This window comes from Ictalurus punctatus, chromosome 20 (genome assembly GCF_001660625.3).
Source record: "Ictalurus punctatus breed USDA103 chromosome 20, Coco_2.0, whole genome shotgun sequence".
Taxonomy (NCBI): domain Eukaryota; kingdom Metazoa; phylum Chordata; class Actinopteri; order Siluriformes; family Ictaluridae; genus Ictalurus; species Ictalurus punctatus.
In genome coordinates this window covers 12,547,727-12,568,265 of record NC_030435.2, presented here as the reverse complement: position 1 = coordinate 12,568,265, position 20,539 = coordinate 12,547,727, and the positions used below count along the sequence as shown (strand labels likewise).

General features: G+C 38.5%; 1 long non-coding RNA gene across 1 annotated transcript; it reads left to right on the top strand.

Moving 5' to 3' along the window:
• The first annotated feature begins 289 nt into the window (after window positions 1-289).
• On the top strand, window positions 290-7,354 carry LOC108280179 (uncharacterized). The gene is made up of 4 exons (XR_001815713.3): window positions 290-851; window positions 1,513-1,539; window positions 5,423-7,103; window positions 7,217-7,354. It is a non-coding gene; the product is annotated as an uncharacterized LOC108280179 (long non-coding RNA).
• Window positions 7,355-20,539: the final 13,185 nt, after the last annotated feature.

The following is a 20,539-nucleotide window of genomic DNA, read 5'->3' as shown; positions in this document are numbered from 1 at the left end:
GGCAAGATAGGTTTTATTATAAATATATACATGAATATATTATGCTTCTTCTCCAAAATTGAGAAAATCTCATTGGAGAAACATACTCATGATATTAAAAGCATGTCCTATTTAAAAGGACATTGCAAAATGTCTCTTAGATCTGTGTAGTGAGCTAAAAGATAAATGTTAATTTACTAAAAGTATATTTTATTTGCTTTACTGTTTTTTGACAACAGCATTGTGAGTATTTCTGACGACAGTCATTATGTAATTTGGTATGCGACTATATCTAAAATTAAATTTTCAATACACGTATATAACAGAGCAAGACCGAACGAAGCTCATCTGATTCTAGTGTCTAGGATAACGTGGATAACTAGGATAAGGTGACTAAATTCCAAAATATGACCTTTCTACAGTATATGTCATTAAGTACTAGTTTCCAGCCATCATTATAGCATGGGTGTCATATCTCAGCCCAGCCAGGACTCGGTTTCCGAAGAAGCAACACCCATTTCCAACATGGCCGCTGCGAACTACACTTCCCACGCACGCATGCGCTCACCCTCCCCGGAGTTCTGATCACTCACACCTGCAGCCAATCACTCCGCCCTCTCACCACAGGTCTTAAGAGACTTTGAATGCAAACATACTTGTGAAGTATACACTCAGCAGACTAGTTTCTCTGTCGTTTTCCAAGCCTATTCTCCAGTGTTTATTCATAGATTGACTTTGACCTTTGCTTACGTTCCCGACCTCGATTACTGCCTTGCCCCGTTTTGTTTTGTTTGCCGACTACGTACTTTGATCACTCCTTTGGATTATACTGCCTTTTCCTGCTGCCCGCTTCTGCTTCCGTATTCCCCACGGTACGTGACAATGGGAGAGGAAATCTTGTTCATCAGATGTGTGATGTACATCTAGATAATCTGATAACAAACTATACACAAAATTTATGTTGAGAAAATTCAGCTTGCTCTTTGTTCCCAAATAACATTGGACCAGATCCATAGATTAGATCATCTGCCCACACATTTAATCTGTATTGCAAGTACTGAACAAGTTAGAGGAAGAGAATATGTAGCTTTACTTTTCATTGGAACTTTATGGTTTATTTGGATCCGTCTTGATTCATTTTCATATTCAGGTTTTTTTTTAATTCATTTTATTATTATTTTTATGAAGTATCTTCAACCTAGGAGAGTCTGGCACTAACATAATGTATGAATGTTGGAACATGGATTTTCACCATGCGCTCCACTGGCCCCCTAGTTGAAAAGAAAGTCAAACATGTTACATCTTCAAAGGTCAGGCAGTAAGGAAAATAAAAGCACATCCCCTGTTTAGATTATATCTATGATTAAGTTCACATTCAATTAAGAAATGAAGCTCATGTTAAGGCTATTTTCTTCCACAGATGGCAGACCTTGTTAAATAATATTGTTTTTTCCTTATGTCATATTTTATAAATATTCTTCTACATCTTGTATTACTTTTTGCCTTTTCTTATACGTTGACATGGGAGAGAAGGGGCCAATGGGCAATGCTGGTGCAAAGGTAAGCCTACACAAGGACATGTCTTTGCAACTGTAAGTGACTAGTCAATTTAATCCTTCACATGGTATTCATAAGGTCCCATAAGTTTCTGCTACTCTATGGATCATGCTGAAGTTTGAACAAAATGGTTTGACTTAATATCTGCAACAGTAGTGTACAAGTCATTTCTGACTCTGGCCATGTCGGAATGTTCCCAAGTCGAAGTAATGTAGAACTCCTAAGCATTAGATCACCCCAATTACTCTTGTATACTCTTTCCATGCAATCGTGCTCATTGCCTGACAAAGCCATTCACAAAACTGTTGTACATTTGGTATCTGGTGATTTTAGAATTAGGCCCCAACTGTCAAATATGTTTTGTGAATGGCTTTGTCAGGCAAAGAGCACAATGGCATGGAAAGAGTATATTTGAAATATTTCAGTGAAAATATTCTTTTAATTTTAAAAGCATTATATTAGAAATGATAGTACAATCTTTTTGAAAGTTACCAACTCATTTTGAAATGACATTTTTAAATAGGATATGCTTTTAATATCATGAGTATGTTGCTCTAATTAGATTTTCTCCTTTTTTTGAGATGATTAAGCATAATATGTATATATTTACAGTGGCAGGAAAAGGTATGTGAACCATTTGGAGTTTCATGGTTTTCTGAATAAATTTGTCATAAAATGTGATCTGATCTTCATCTAAGTCAAGGGCATTGACAAATATATAATGTGTCTAAAATAATAACACACAAAAAAATTCTGATCCCTCATGTCTCTATTGAACACACTCATTCAACATTCAAAATGGCAGTGGAAAAAGTAAGTGAACCCTTACAATTAATAACCGGTTGACCCCAGCTTGGCAGCAACAGCCTCAACCAGGTGCTTCCTGTAACTGTGGATCAGACCTGCACATCGTTCAGGAGGAATTTTAGCCCATTCTTCCTGGCAGAACTGCTTTAGCTCTGTCATATTCTTTGGATGTCTCATGTGTATGGATTTCTTCAAGTCATTCCATAGCATCTCTATTGGGATGAGGTCTGGGCTCTGACTTGGCCACTCAAAGGTGGATTTTGTTTTTCTAAAGCCCTTTTTTTTTTTTTTTTTTGTGGACTTGCTCCAATGTTTTGGGTCATTGTCCTGTTGCATCACCCAACTTCTACACAGTTTCAGCTGACGTACAGACATTCTCACATTATCCTGAAGAATTTTCTGATATACTTGGGGATTCATCTTCCCCTCAATGACTGCAAGCTGGCCAGGCCCTGATGCAGCAAAGCTGGCCCAAATCATGATGTTTCCTCCACCATACTTTACGGTTGGGATGATGTTTTCATGATATGGCGTGCCCTTTCTACGCCACATGTAGTGCTGTGGTTTTTCCAAATAGTTCAATCTTAGTTTCATCAGTCCACAAAACATTTTGCCAATACCGCTGTGGCGTGTCAATGTGCTCTTTTGCAAACTTCAGACGTGCAGCAATGTTCTTTTTAGTAAGCACTGGCTTCCTTCGTGGTGTCCTACCATAGATACCCTGCTTGTTCAATGTTTTACGTATTGTACACTCATGAACAGAGATGTTAGCCTGTTATGATGCCTTCAAATCTTCGGCTGTCATTTGGGGTTGTTTCTTTACCTCATTGAGTCTTCGTTGTGCTCTTGGTGTCATTTTGACTGGGTATCCACTTCTTGGTAGAGTAGCAACAGTCCCAAAGTGTCTCCATTTGTAGATTGTTTGCCAAACTGTAGACTGGAGAATTTACAAAGTTTTTGAAATCACTTTGTAACCCTTGCCAGCTTTATGTAAATCAACAATTCTTGAACGTAGATCCTCTGAAAGCTCTTTTTGGCGAGGCATGGCTCACATAAGCGTGTGCTTCTTGTACAGAGCAAACTCCAAAAGTTTGAGGAGTTTTTAATCAAAGTAGCTGTAGTCCACACCTCCAAACTCATTTTCTTAACAAGACCCCAATTAGCTTTTTTGAGGTCATTAACTCAAGGGTTCACATACTTTTTCCACAAGCACTATGGTGTGTGTGTGTGTGTGTGTGTGTGTGTGTGTGGTTGTTTTTTTTTTGTTTGTTTTTTTTGAGGGGGGTTTGTCCTCAATAAAGACATGAGGGATCAGAATTTTTTTTTTTTTAAATTATTTTAGACACATTATATTTGTCAATACCCTGGACTTGGATGAAGATCAGATCACATTTTATGACAAATTTATACATAAAAGCATGAAATTCCAAAAGGTTCACATACTTTTTCTTGCCACTGTATAATTAAATCCTATCTTGCCTTTTAACCAATGTTATTTTTGATTGATTATTTAAAACAAAATGTAAGTTGTAGTAATTTAATGAAATTGGCTTGATAACTTCAAGTCCCCTCCCCTACCCATTTAACATGTCTGGACAAATTCAGACAGTTAAGACTGTGTTAGAGGACCTGTAGATTGAACAAATACTATAGAGGACATTTCAATTTGAGCATCACTTCATTTACAAATAAATTCTACTAAAGCAATGAATTTGGGCATATTCTCAATTGTTATATGACCAATAGTGGACTTGTGTATAGGTTAGGCTACACCTGCTAATACAGTTGATGGCCTATGTTTTTTGTATTACTGCACGTAGCTAATGCTAGTCATATTTAGCAGTTTAGTTTGAATATCTACTCTTTAGTTTACCATAGCAGTGGAAAAGAATTATAACGTTTCATTTGACAAATCTGCTCATCTAGAGAGGGCTTTTCATTTGTGCCATAGGAAAGAAAAGCATGATTAAATTTCTGCTTATTTGTATAAATGTCATCTACATTGTTTAATCAATTTCATGTATTGACACATTTTTAAAAAAAAATCTCATCATTCTCACACAGCCTTCTAGCTCCATTGTAGTCAGTTTGCCCTTTAACCAAAATTAGCAGCCTTTGGACTGTGGATAGTTATATGAGAGGGATAAAAGTAGTAGGTGCAGAGTGTTTCTTTTTTGTCTATATTGATCATTTCATTCCGTGCTCTTATGTCTAGAAAACATGCAGAGATGTTAGGTATGATATTTGAATTGTAAATTACACCAGATTTTAGTTACTGTTATACAACTTGGTCATTTTTCCTGGTTTAAAAGGCTGCATTCTACTGGAGAAAGTTTAATAGGAGCAATGTAAAATTTTTTTTAAATGTTTGTCAACTTAAAAACTTGTGTTCATAATTATGGTATTTAAGTACATAACACTTAAATTCCTTTTAAATAATGTGGAAAAACTGGCTGGAACAACTTAATTTTTGAGTTATCAACTTAAACTTTTGTTTATTATATAAATTATTAAAGTGTTAATTCAAAATACATTTGATTGTAGAGGAAAAGGTAATTTTCTCTAACCCAATGTAGTTCGTTGGTTGAAATTTTTCATTAAAAGTTATAACTTCATTAGAAGTTCTTTTTTTTTTTTTTTTTTTTTTTGAGCCTAAACATTTGTTAGAATATGCATGTGGAATACACATGAATGTATTGATCTATGTGAAAGAATGTTTGTGTGTCATATGTTTGGTTAGATGTGTATGGAAATTCATTATTTCATCAGACTTGTGCGTGCGTGTGCGGGAATGCACCAGAACCGGTATTAAAGTTTACTACTGATAATAATCAATTATATATATATATATATATATATATATATATATATATATATATATATATATATATATATATATATAAATAATGAATGAGGGAGCCATCGTTTGCACTGCTTCTGTCTTATGTCTTAGACTACTGTGTTCCATGTTTATTGATCTTGTTACCATGTTTTGTTTCTTGCCACAGTATTTTGCCAAGGTGTCTTTGTTTTGTTGTTTGTTTAAAACGTTGTGTATCTGCGATTGCTTCCGCCTCAGCCTTGAATCGTGACGGACCTGGTGGACGAGCGAGTGGAAAAATCCGGATCAAACCGGTCAACTCATAACCTCGCATAACCAAAGGGTTTTCATTTGCGAAACCAATCACAGTTAAAAAGGTTCAGGGTTGTGTGTGATAAGTGTGTTTTAATACCTGATTTCATAACTCTCCCTTACAAATATATGAATAAGACTATTCATGTACATATGTATATAGCTTCTTTTTGTTTCTGTTGATGTGTTTTGTAATAGAAAATATGAACGTGTCTACTTTTGATGCTAGGATGCAACTGCCCTTTTCATGTATCATATCTGGACAAGTAATTGTGGAAAATCGTGTTTTATCAATGTTGTTAAACTGTAAAGAGACAATGTCGGTAGTTCCCGGAAACATCGTCTGGTGTTGTGTGTTGGCAACTTGTGTACGATGAATTGATGACCAGAATAAATGTAAAATTTATTCAAGGAATCCCTGATTCTTTGCGTGATGACAAACAATTTCCTCCAAATAAAACACTTATTGTTAATTGAGGACTTTATGGAATCTGACAATAAAAGCGATGAAGTAGAAAAGGCTTTTACAAAATACACCCAGGATAGAAATCTGAGCATCATCTATCTAGTTCAAAACTTGTTTTTTCAAAGCAAGACTAGCAGAACAATCTGAACACCAACTAAATTGTTCTATTTAAAAACCCTAGAGACAAATTACAAATCAGCATATTTGCTTGTCAAATGTATCCAGGTAACAGCAAGAATTATTTAGAATGCTTTCTCAATGCCATCTCTAGACCTTAGATACTGATTGTTGACCTGAAAGCACAAACAAGAGAAGATCTTTGTCTGCAGTCAAGGTTGTTTCCAGGAGAAAATCTGGTTGTGTATCTTCCGAAGAAGAAAAAACTTTAAAGAATCGACAAACTGTGTGTGTGTATGTGGGTTTTTTTTTTTGTTTGTTTTTAAAAAAAAAAAAAAAAACCTCCTGTTGCTGAGTTCATTATACCGGTCTCCACCCCGAAGGAAAAAGTATATATTACATGATGCGCCCACAGATCTCATTTTGAGCTTATGTGAACTAGCTTTAAACGTGCTCTGAGGGGAAAATACCGCTGACAAAAAAAAAACTGTACCGGGTTTAAAAAAAAAAAAAAAAAAAAAACTTGAAAAAATGGATCAAATTATATGCGGGTAAAAGAGCGTCCGTAGAAAGAAAAAGGAAATTTATTAATCAATCCAGAGGATTTCTTCTACCTTTGCTCAGTGTAGCCATTCCTTTTATAAGCAGCTTAACTGCATCCTGTGACGATTAACATGGAGACCACAGAGAAAATGTATTTAGTACCTCAACATCAGTGCGACAAACTTAAATATTATCACCAAAGAGAAGGAAATTTTAGAAAGATGTCGAAAACAACTTGGATGAGGCAGTACGGGGGATTTTGTCAAGGATTGATCTGAATGATTATGAGAAGGTGAAACTCTACGTGTCAGCCCGGCAAAAGTTTTTAAACTTGGTTAAACTAAGAGCAGGAAACCGCTCAACTTACCCTGTCCATGACGCATGTACAACTGCTGCTGTAGCGGTCTTGTTAAGAGGTGTTTGGTCTGGAGAAGGAGCCGGTTTTGGACCGGTCCCACCGGACCCTTCAACCGAAGCCCAAGCCTGATGAATGGCCATGAGGTATTGTGTGCAGATTCCACTATCACAGTGACTGTGACATTTTACGCCGTGCGAGAGAGCTCCAACGATTAAAGTGAGGGATTTAACCATCTCTGTTTTCCCTGACTACACAGGCAAGATAGCCCGGACCCGAGCCACATTTAACGAGATTCGGCGTCAACTTCGTGGTATTGAGGGCGCTCGCTATGGAATACTTCACCCAGTTAAGCTTCGCATTACATATAACGGTGTTCAGAAGGACTTTATTTCAGCGGAGGAAGCAGGAGACTATGTTAAACTCTTGATATCGGGGTGAACTGCATCACCTACACAGCGGCGGCTTTTTCGCTCTTTTATTTTTTGCACTCGGCCTTCCAGCTCTACAGTATTTGGATTTTTATTGAAGATATTGTCGCTGCTTTACTTTGCCTAGATTTTGTGGACTCGCTCCTCTTAAATCTACTTCGGTATTAATGTGGCTCTCTGTTTTGAGGCTCTGACTGGGTTAGAGTTTCTGTTTATTTTATTGTATTAGTGTTTTTTCCTCGGCTTTATGTGCTACACTGTTATATTATTTGTTACAAGTCTTTAAAAGTTAAGGACGTTATATTTGTTATTGTGCGCAGACTGTTTATCAGACTTGAAGTCAGTAGGGGCTTTTTCTCTTACTGGAACTTTTTGTCTTGGTAATTTTTTTGGTTAGTTCAGCTTACTCTCCGAGTTGTTTTCACATTGTGGACAACTTTTGGGAAACACTGCTGTCTCATATTTTTTATGGAGACTTTGGGTGTGTGTTTGGGGGATTGTGAGTAAACAAAACATGCCAATGCTTTGAAGGATGTGAACTGGAACGGAGTAATGGTAGTCAATTGCGAATCTGTTTTTAGAGGATTTAAACCTAACATAATGAACAAAATATATTATAGAATTCAGGCACTGGGGTTCTCATACAGTGTGGCAAGTAATAATCTGGAAAGACATTTGTAATATCACAGTCTAAAACTGGATTTAAAGAGAAGCCAATCAGTAAATGAATCACATGTAAATCATATGAAAATGAATAAATAAATTAAATTATAAGTGTGTGCGTCATGCACTCTTTCTGCTGCAATGATGTGATTGGCGTGATTGATCATTAAGTCTTACACCCAATGAACTTCAATATCACGCTTTGGTTTATCTTTCCAGCTTAAGGGTCTACCCCCGGACCCCAGAATTGTCGGGAGTGGTCCCAGTGATTTGTGGGTTTATTTCTGTGACCGGGCTTACTAACAGACACCACCTATACCAGGAGAAGGGTGCACGATTAGGAAAAAGGTTTGTATCTATGAGTGGATGTGCAGGTCAACATTTAATGATTTGTGTCTAGTCTTCAACAGTAGTCTGTGGTCAGGGAGCTTTGGGGCGTAAGAGGTGCGGTAGCAAAGTCACGTCGTCTAACCTCTGTCCTGGTCACGTGGCAATATAGTGCGCATTAATGAAGTTCAGTCCTCCTAAGAGTACTGTTTCAGTCTTCAACATTTTCTCCAAAAACTACATGTCCGTGATTTCGCAGGCTACTAGATACCACTTAAGACCGTCTTTCATGGAGTCACGTGGGATTGGTGTGTTGATGTGTGTTTGAGTCCAGTGTGTCATGTGTGTATATGCAGAATGTCGCTCGTGAGCGTCGGTCCTCCTAGAGGTCTCTTGATAGACAATTACGGTCTAGTTCTCCTATTGCTGTCTATCTTCTCCAGCTCAGTGCTCAGCTCTGGCACACTCCTGCAGTAGCTCGCATGCATCCACATTGCTCTCTGGCTGGCCTTTACCATGGAGTGAGTGACGAAAAGGATCTAGAATGGCCCAGATCACCGTGGCTTATCCCACCTGGTCCTGCGGAAGTCCTTGATCACGATCCACTCTCCGGGTTTCAGATCATGCAGTGGACCCGTGGCTGGAGCTGGAAGTGCTGCCTTTACCTGCTTGAGGATAGAGTGCAGAGCAGAGGACAGGGTTGCACAGTAATTTAACATTACATCACATGCTGCAGCGTCGGGAAGAGGAGCTGTCACAGGTCAAATTCCTGTGTGTGGAGGTCTCCCAAACAGTATCCCAAAGGGGCTAAGTCTGTTTTTTTTTAGTGTCCCATTTTCTCTCTCTACCACGCCACCACTAGCTGGATGATATGCACAGTGCTGCTTTAAGTCAATACCCAAATATTCACCCACCTACTTAAGGGCATGGCTCACAAAAGGTGTGCCATTATCACTGGAGATTATCATTATCACTACCGTGTCTGAGTCCTGTTTGGATGTAGGGACATGGCCTTCTCTGCCTTCAAACCTCAACCCACGTTATGAGTTGCGCAAACAGTGTAAACAAAATTATTATTATTTTTTTTAGAGTAATTAGAGAAACCAATGCCTTATCACAGCTATCCATTCCCCCCTTTTTTGACGCATGCGTCAACTTTGAAGACAAGGACAGTCCTGGGGGCACCGCCAAACTCCGTCAATAACCGTGCAGCCTGCTTTGCGCCACACAGCCTTTTCCTCCTCCATAGCTCATGCTTGGAGGTCTGAAAGCTGTAAAGAAGGTGTGATTATTTTCTTTTGAGTTTTGGGACCATAGATGCAGCTGCTTGCTTTGCTGCACTGTCCGCTTGAGCGTTTCCTAGGAAAACAGGGTCTAATTTGTTAGTGTGTGCATCACATTTGCATACTGCAATAGTTTTGGGGAGTAGGACTGCGTTCAGCAGCTCGAAGACTAGTTTGTGGTGGGCTGTGTGTGTTCCTGAACTCGTCAGGAAGTTCCTGTGTTTCCAAATTGTCCCCAAATCATGTACTACCTCAAAGGCATATCTACTGTCTGTGTAGATATTTACCGACTGTCCCTCAGCATGTCTTCATGCCTCTATGAGGGCATACAGTTCAGCTGCTTGTTCTGAAAGGTTTGAGGGGAGATTTCCTGACAGACCGTCTCGTGTGCGGTCACTATTGCATAGCCCACTCGATTTCTACCTGTCTCTGGGTCACGTGACGCTGACCCATCCACAAAGAGGATCAAATCTGAGTTTTCCAATAGAACATCTTTCAGGTCGACTCAGGAGAGCAGAGTTCATTAGTCAGTACAACACAATCATGTGGTTCCCCATCTCCCTCTGTTGGAAGAAGAGTAGCAGGGTTAAGGACTGTACATCGTTTTATAGTGACATTCGGCATGTCTAGTAGTATAGTGTTATGATGCAGCCACCATTGGGTGGAAAGGTGTGAGGTTTTCTGTTCAAGTAGGAGTACCACCTCATGTGGAACCAAGAGGATCAATTCTGAGTAACCTACCAGGTCTCTGGATGCCACCATAGCTTTCTCAGCTGCTGCTACTGCACATACACACGGGAAACTCTGCAGCGAATGGATCTAACTTACCTGAGAATGAGCTGTCCAACCTGCTGCATATGCCATCTCTCTGAGTTGTGCTTCTAGAATAGTATAGTTTAGAATGAAAGATCTTTGATACCAACACATACCTAAGATAGAGAGAACTTGTTTCTCTGTCAGAGGTTTGGGAATCTTCTGGATTGCAGATACTCTTTCTGCTGAGTTTCTTTGCAAAAATGTCATGACCTAAGAAATCTCACTTCTTGTTGCACTTACTGTAATTTGGAGAAACTGGCTCTGTGTCTCCCTTTGGCAAGATGCTGTAACAATTTAATGGTGTCAGTTTCACACTGTGCCCTGGAGAAAGTGGTAGAGGTGCTAAACTGTCCTTTAAGATTTGGTTGTATATCATTAGTGACTCTCAATACCCTTAACACAAGCGAGTGAAAGTGTAAGGTCATCCGTCAAATATGAACGCAAACCAAAACTGATCGTCTTTATCAAGAGATATACTGCAAAAACGCATTAGATAAATCTACGACTGAAAACCATTCGCTATTTTCTGGAACCTGGCTTAATATAGTGTAAGAATTTGGCACGTCTGGAGTTCTGTTTGACTGCTGCATTAACCGCTTGCAAATCTTGTACAAATCACCATTCATCAGGTTGTAGGGTTTTTTTTTGTTTTGTTTTTTTTTTGTGGTTTTTTTCTCTCTCTCTTTTTTTTTTTTTCTTTTTTCTTTTTTCTTCTCTCACTGGAAATATTGGAGTGCGTGCTGGTGAATCTGGACAGGGGACAATGACCCATGCCTTCAATAATTAATTGAAATCTGGTCCAATACCCTCAATAGCTTCTGATTTAAGAGGATATTGAGATTGTCTGGGACTAAAGTCAGATTTGGGCGTGATCACGACTGGAAGTGCACTTCTAATCAGGCCTATGTCATGTTTCCCTTGGGCCCACAGCCTGAGAGGCACCTTCTTCAATTGTGGGTGTATCTCTAGGGGTGTGGGGCTTGTCCCAATGTTCAGAAGCGTTCCCTTGTCATGACAAATAACAATTACCTTGCACATTTCCAGAAAGATTTTTTTCAGGCTGTACCACAGGATGGAGGTGGGTTTCTGTTCCCAATCTGTAATTTTCCCACTCTCACATAATCTGACCCATAGTATCACATCTTTCTACTGTTTGTTCTTTATTTTGGCTAATGAGATGTGGGGCACTGAGTCTGGGATGAAAAATAAATGCAACTGTGTGTCATTCAATTTGACTGAACATGCACAAAATTTGTCACACCAATATAGGTACAGCTCTTCACTTTCTGGGATATCCATAAACCATTCTTTCTCAAAATTAAGGTCTCTTCCTTCATGCACTTGCGCTGTGCAATGAAGGGCAGAGGACAGCATAAAGTCAACATTGTTGTGCTTCATCTTATCATGTGCCAACGTCAACAAACGAACACGGGTTTGTTATGCACGGACCATTGATAAACACAGAGCTCTGTTTCTTTTAACAAACGGAGTCCCCAAATATGAGTCATCAGTTATTGTTACTCCCTGAGGTAAGGACATCAAATTTAAGTGTAAAACACACATTAAGTCCCTGCCCAGTAGATTGCCTGGACATGAAGATGAAATTAGGAATTGGTGGGTAACCCTTTTCCCATTTTCACATTCACAAACTAACGGTTCAGAGAAATGTTCTGATACTGAATGTCCCGCCCATGGAGCGCAGTGACCATGAACTCATTTTTTGGGGATTCTTTTAATTCTCAGTGTTTTATTACTGAATACATTGCTCTTGAATCAAAAATGTGACACTTTGCCCATTAACTACAAAAGCTATACATAGTAACTGTGTAAAAAGGGAGGCGCTGTATTTTAAAAGGTTAAGGGTCATGACTGGTTCAGACATTTGTGAATTGTCAGTCTGACTAATGTTGGATGTGGGTGTGTGCATATATTCCTGTTCTTTGTGAGCTAACTGATAGTTTGGGTGTCTGATGTCACCTCTTCTGTTCCCAGGTACCTCACCCTTCCCTTAGCTCCACCCCGTTAGTTCGCTTATGCTCTGGACAGTCTCTTGCAAAATGCCCAACCTTTCTGCAGTTGTAACAGTTTAATCCAGGTCCATAGCCCTGAAGTCCAGGTCTTCCTCATCTGCGTGCTTTTGGTCTTCCTCTCCTCTCCATCTTTCTTTCCTTTGCCTCTCGTAGGAGCTTCTCCGCGTGGATTGCATACCTCTCCACTTGTGAGGTTTCCGATGTTCCAGGTGATACATTTGTTGTTTGATTGTAGCGGCAATTTCTGGTTTAATGTCATTCATAAAGCTGTTTCTGAGATGTGCCTCCCATGCTGTGATGGCCGCCTGCACATCTGCCAGAGCATTGGGTTTCTCCAAGCCTGAGTTTGCATTATCGTACTCAGTGAGCCTGGACAGGTACTGTATTACGTCTCTGAATCTTGCTGCTTGCACATTGTTTTTTTTGTCATCCATTCGCACAGGAAAGGTGCTGGAGTGCAGTGATTTGTGCTCTGTACCTTGTGTTGACCATCCCGCTGTGGGTTGATCAGGCGGACATCGTTCTCTGGGAATTCACATGAAACCTTGACCCAGTCATTCCCAAGTTTTGCCATGAGCAGTCATCGTAGTTCATGAGTGGTGGGTCTGAATTCTCTGCAGAATATCTGAAGTTCATCCCCAAACTTTTGTCCTCCTACTTTGCGCAGAGCCGGCAGATGCGTCATGCTGCTCCTGATGTCTTCCAATGTCCATGGTCTGTGAACTAGCATAGGGCCTCCTTCTCTGGCCACTTCTAGCATTGGGGCATTTACCAAGGCATGCACTGTCCCTTATCTTTCTGATTTTGTTCATCTGAAGCCCTCAGGCAGCAACGTTGTTGGTCCCTTCACTTGGGATCTCGTGTATAACGCCACCAGTGAAATTAGGATGGCTGGTGCATAGTTCAGTGGGGGTTGGTGGCTCAGTGGCTGGGCCGCTTTATCGTGAGGAGATGCCTCTGAAACTGCAGGTTCCTCCCTCCTTACTGGCTGTGGGCGTTGTGGTGGGGCGGAGTCCAGGTCAGGATCGGCTTTCTGCAATTTAGCAGACTGAGAAACAGGTGAGGGCCCTGCGTGACATTTTTTCTCTCTTTTATGTGCCTCGCCCTGCCATTCAGCAAATGCCTTGCAGTCAGCCAAAAACTGTACTTCAGTTGTTCTAACTGTCTGAGGCTAAAACTACCTTTTTCAGGAAAAGCACATTCTTTAACCCATATATCATATTGATTCAAATATCCTTCCCCATAATTCACACGCATAAATGTGATATTAGAACCAACATATGTGCACCTCTACATACCATAGCATGTATGTGGTTTGGTACATGTTTTCCCATATTTTTCTTTTATATATATTTTTTTTCTTTTTACACCTTCTATAACTTTCAAAGTTTAATCAATTTAACATGCTATGAAAATCAAATGAATATGCATTCTCGTGCACAGACAGAAAAGGTTCAAAATGTGTGCGAAATCTCTAGACATTCAATTAATCACATAACTTATAGGTTCAATAAAGCAAACCTTAAGAATGTAAAATAGTTTACCTGTGAGGGTGAGTCCACATACAGCAATTTGGTAGGACTTAGTTTTCTCTTCCCTTTTTTTTTTTTTTTTTTTTTCTCAGTAAAATTTACTTGTGCGTTAATTTTGCCAAATATATCATGTACTGCTGACATGATGGAATGAGTCAATGGGGCATGCCACTTGATGATAATCCGCCGTAAAAATACTGCACCTCTTGCACTTCTTAATAAGTACTCTCTTTACTTATGTATTCCTCGAAACGGACTCTTTCCGTTAGCAAATATTTTTACCATTATTACCTCTCTCTCTCTCTCTCTCTCTCTCTCTCTCTCTCTCTCTCTCTATATATATATATATATATATATATATATATATATATATATATATATATATATATATATATATATATATATACATACATACACACACACACCCATACCCGTCGGTATATATCTTAGTTTTGAAGCCGTGATCTACGAAACACCAATATCTCTAACTTCTTATAAGAAATCGCTCAATGTAATACACGCATTTCTTATATCATTGACTCCCTTCCATACAGACAGCAATACACAATGACTTTATAAAATTCTAATTTACCTTAAGGCAAGGTATGTTTCCTACCAGTCAGCGGTAAAGCTGCATCAGTCTTTCGCTCTGCACAACAAAGGGCAAACCGCCTGTATCAACATGGACCTCAGAGTAAAACTTTTCCACGGGCGTCCTCCAGTTTGCTTGTTGTCCAGAAAAGATGAAAGACTCGCACAGCCCAGCCAGGAGACGCCAAATTGTCGTGGAAATTAGACAACACTCACAGACTCGTCCTCTGAAGGTAAAAAGGTTTATTACAGAAAGATGGTTAATACAGGATAGAATAAAGCAGGATAGAATAATGAGAGCGCTCTTCCACCGTTGCACTAAACCACTACTATATGTATGTAACTCAGCGCATGACATAATTCTGTGTACCGATAAGAAGCAGTTTGAGGCTTTGTTTTAGGAACTTGGAAGATGTTTAGACGAGCCTTGAACAGAAGAACATGTTTGTAAGCAGATAAACATTCTGTACTGATCTCAGTCACATGACATGGCCTTCTTAGGCATTATCTTCAAATGAGAATGAAACAGAACAAGAACAAAATTATTAAAGTAAAAAATGAGTAATTTCCCTCACAGTGGATTTCCTTAAGAATCTCACGGCCCCTTATAAAGTATCGACAATCCGAGGCCTTTAGGATGGAAAAAGTTCTTTATAGACAGTACCCAACCTAAATTTACCCTTTTCAGCAATAACTAATAGGGGTGTTTGATGCACAATATCTGACACAAATATCTAAAGATACCCCTCAACTTATTTCCCCCTACAAGCAAAGACTATGATACTTTTACCTCTGAGCCAGTTTTTAAGTCTCCCACTCTTAACCATTCTGCCTGGTTTGATTTTTGATATGACGAGGAACAAATAATGTTGTATATTGTTACCATTTATTTCAATAATCAACAATTTTCTTGTGAAGCGTTGTAATTTAATATTCCACTACACATGCAAATGAAACATATCTAGAGCGTTAACACATTGCACACAAGTAAATGACTGCTTTTTATTTACTCTAGGGTACATTTTTTAAACAAAAGACACAACAGCATTTTGATTTCTATTTAAATCTTTGCTATACATAGACATAATAGGGTTAAATGAATAACCTTTAGCTTTGTGACATAGGAAAAAAAAAAAAAAAACATAGTGTTGCCCGTAGCAAACTGAAGTAAAGTTTTGAACTTGTTATATTTTATTTTGCAACATTTATTTTGAGCAAGGAAAGAGTTCAAAATCTGGTGGATTTCTGTACAAGTCAAAAAACTCTCAAGTGGTTTCTGCATTAAGGCATAAAGCTAGCCAGTGCTCACCCAGCATGTGTCTTTGATGTGTATTTACAATGAACAAAGCAGGAAACTCTCAGTGTAGTCACAGGTAGCTTGTCACAGGCCATCACACGTGAAATATTTGATCTATTTCAGGACAACTTCTCATAACCTCCATTAGTTCTCTGGTAATCAATAAGCACGTTTATTCGATTGTTTATTTCTAGAACACTGTCGAAACTGGCGTACACAATTAGATTCACTGTTCTTAGAAGCAGTTGTCCAAATCTGAGTTCCAAACGCATACTTCCCGACATTATTAATGACAAATGTTGCCCACAATCGTCGTCAGGATTCAGGTTGAATGCAAATAAAATATATCCGTTCAGGTACTCTTCTCTGCTCAACACGGCTGTAAAGAGTGCTTATTTGAGTTCCTTCCTGTCAACTCATACCAGTGTGGTCATTCTCCACTGATCTCATTAACAAGGTGTTTCAGCCTGCAGACCCAGGAGAAGAGCAGTTTCTGAAATACTGGACTGATAAGACACTTTGGTTTGAGATCAAAAGATGAATATCCCTTGCTACACACACAAAATGATAGTTTTGCACGTTTTAGTGGGGTAAATGGAAAAAAAAAGTGCATAAGTAACTATTACTGTCACGACACTGAATGCGAGTAGGATACAAGTGCAGATTTACATGAAATAAAACAAAAGTACTAACACAAATGATTAAACATATAAACTATGGAATTCAGGCAGAGAAACAAGACAACATAGCAACGGCAAAATAAGACAAACGTAAGACAACGTAAGTGCTCATTAACATGAATGAAGTTCAGGTGCAGGTGGTCATGTGACATGGTGGTGTGGTGCAGTGGCTGTTGGAAACTGTAGTCCAGAGTTCCTTCTCTGATGTTACATGGTAATTACTTTGTTAAACCATCTTTTGCTTGTAATACAGCACTTAGTCTTTTGAGGTCTACCAAATTAGCACATCCTGATTTTGCAAGTTTATTCTCCTCTTCCTTGCATAAATGTTCCAGATCTATCAAATTGTGAGTGGATCTCCTGTGCATAGCCCGCTTTAAGTCATTCCTTAGGTTTTTATAGTATTTAGATCTGGGCTCTGACTGGGACATTTCAAAACATTGATCTTCTTTTTCTTCTGAAGCCGTTGTTGACTTGCATTTGTGCTTTGGGTTATTACCATGCTAGAACGTGAAATTTCTTCAGCTATCTAACAGACCTACAATGTGCTAAAACAGATAGGTATTTTGAGCTATCCAGGATTGCCTCTATCTTGACTAGAGCCCCAGTTCCAGGTGAAAAGAGCGGCCCCATTTCATTATGTTTTACCATCATTACGGTGTTCTCTCCGATAAGCGGTCTTGTTTTTGTGCCAAACATATCTTTTACAATTAAGCCTGAAAAGTTCTACCTTGGTCTTGTTAGACCATAACACATTGTGCCACATGGTACTGGCAAAATTTAGGTGGGCTTGGATGTTTGTTTTTTCATGAGAAAGGGCTTCCATGTAGCAACCCTACTCCATAGCCCAGACATGTAAAGAATATGAGAGATTGCCATCTCATGCAGAGAGCGACCATTACTTGACTGATATTTCTGCAGCTCCTTTTGCTTCTGTAGGTCTCTTGGCAAGCTCCCTGATAAGCTTTCAACTTGTCATTTTGTATAATTTGGAGGGACATCCTGTTCTGCCACTCTGGTGCCCCATTTTCTCCACTTGTTGTGACCTTCACAATGTTCCATGGCATTCCATTGGAAATTCTTCTGTTCTCCTCTCCTAATCAATACCTTTCAACAATGAGATCCTGTACATACTTTGTAAGCTCTTTTTGCAGACTATGGCTTCAGCAGTTGGATGAAACCAAGATATACTGCAGAAACAACTGTTCTTTATTTGGGGTTAATCAGGATTGCTTCACTGATTACAGATGTATGATAATTACTTTTGAACATGAGTGTGAATCACGTAGTTAATTCTTAGCATGATCAGATGCCCTATCATAAAACTTATGTAGCCAGGTTATTGTCATTATGTTTCTATATGTTTATCACTTGAATTTTGTTGATTGCTATATCACATTAAAGTAGGAAAAAAGATTTATCTTGACTTAATTTTTGTGTCACAAAAACCTAAGAATTTTATATCTACTGTATATAACAGGCCAGGGTCGGGGGTTTGATTCCCACGGCTCTGTGTGTGCGGAGTTTGCTTGTTCTCCCCGTGCTGCATTCAAGGATTCAAGGCTCCTACTGTCCAATCCGTTGCATCTCCGACCAGGAGTTTAAGGTCAGATACCTCATACGAGGTTAAATCAAACTTTATGTGGCTTATCTCTCTCTCTTAGTCTTTTTGGTGAAGATCTTATTGCTGGAAATAATAAACAATTTTAAGCACATGGAAAGGTGAATGAATCTAAGTATAATAATTCATAAAACAGTCATATGACATCAAAACAAGGAAGCAAATCAAATCAAGTGCAATTGATAAATCAGTTTCTGCTGTGGAAACAAGCTGAAATTAGGCATATTTTGGGTGCATATTTCATAACCAAATATGGAAGTGTGCTGTTTTTATATACACTTTCATAAGATTGCATGTATTGTATGTAAGATTCATATGTACGGCTTTCCATTATTGCTGGAACAATGAATTCTGAATTATACCAAGGAATTCTAAAGGAAAATGTCAGGACCTCTATCTATGAATTGATTCTCAAGAGAAAGTGGTCATGCAGCAAGACAACAACCCTAAGGACATTACATTTACATTTATGGCATTTGGCAGATACCCTTGTCCAGAGTGACTTACATTTATCTCATTTATACAACTGAGCAGTTTACGGTTAAGGGCCTTGCTCAAGGGCCCAGCAGTGACAGCTCAGCAGTGCTGAGATTTGAAATCATGACCTTCTGATCAGTAATCCAACATCTTAACCACTGAGCTACCTCAAGTCATTATACTAAAGAATGGTTAAAGAATAAATTTAATGTTTTGGAATGGCCAGGTCAATGTCTTGTCCTGACCTTAATTCAATAGAAATGTTGTGAAAGGATCTGAAGGAATCAGTTCATGTGAGGAAACCCACCAACATCCCAGAGTTGAAGCTGATCTGTACTGAGGAATGAGCTAAAATTCCTCCAAGCCGATGCGCAGTACTGATCAACAGTTACCAGAAACATTTAGTTGCAGTTATTGGAGAACAAGGGGGTCACATCAGATACTGAAAGCTAATGTTCACTTTTGCCATTCACACACATAATAATAATAAAAAATTTATTTATAGGTGCCTTTCATGGCATTCAAGGACACCTTACAAGCAATAAAACATAAAATGACAGGAGGCATTCAGAGCTATACACTGTTTTAACAGGGCACACAATGGCAATAAGAAACAGTTGTCACTCATATGTTCCTATATTTTTGAATATTTGAAAATGGGTTGGTTCAAACAAAAGGTGCCATTTTTAAGTTAATACATCTAGATGTAAATATCATGAAATGAAAGCTGAAATTCTATTGTCTCATTCATCTTTTGATCTCAAACCCAATGTCTTCAGTGTATAACAAAAAAATTTAAAAAATAGAATTGGCCTTACTGTTCCTATACTTTCAGGGGGACTCTAGAAAATTACAGTAAATCTCAATTCCTGTATTTTATTCAAATAATATGATTATTGTGGTTAATATTTCTACAATTTTAATTAGTATAATAGATGTATTTCTTGATATTACTTTTGATTAATCACAAGTCAAGCATTTTTCGGGTTGTTTATTGTATGCTCAAATGTAAATTGAAGAGAGAGATATGGCAAAAATGAAATAAGGAATAAGGAAACTGTTGGTGCAAGTTGCATAAACATTTTATGATCAGATTTGATCATGCACATCTTTGATGAATAAGGCCTTGGCCTTGTCTCATGACAAATTAGATTAACACCATCAGTCTGTTGATCCTAGAGTTTTAGATCAGAATTTAAGACCCCTTTCCATGAATATGCTCCTGTAGATCTTGGCCAGGTGACTCTTGTAAAAGACATTTTATCTCAATGAGTTTTTAACCTGGTTAAATAAAGGTTACAAACAAACAAATTAACCCCTCTAGAACCCTTAAGGATGCTTTGATTGTCCCTGAGTGGGAGTTAAATGTAGTTTTTCACTTTACAAAAGGTTCCAAGTAGATTAACCTTTAATGATCTTTTCCAAAAGCAGCCAGCTTTCCTTTGTGATCTATAGGCTCTTTAGTTGGATTGCCTTTATGTACTATCGTTCTGTTTTAGTTAAGATATTACCAATGCAGTAATACTAAAGATTTTGCTGCTGATTTTTCATGAAAACCTTAGGTTGTCTCCATGATCGGTGAACACATTGGAACAGTATGGAAAAAGTGGCCAGGCTACAATGAAAGCTGCAACATGGACCATGAACATTTTGGGTTGGATGGTGAGAATCAGAATGTTCAATTTATTTAAAATGTAGTATATGCCAAAATTAACAGAATTTGAATGATTGGATTTCTGGTAAACATCCAGATTTTAGCTCCCTGAGATTAAAATTGATTAATTAATCACAAACAGATTGGGTTACGTACTGATTATGTTCTTCCCTTAGTCTC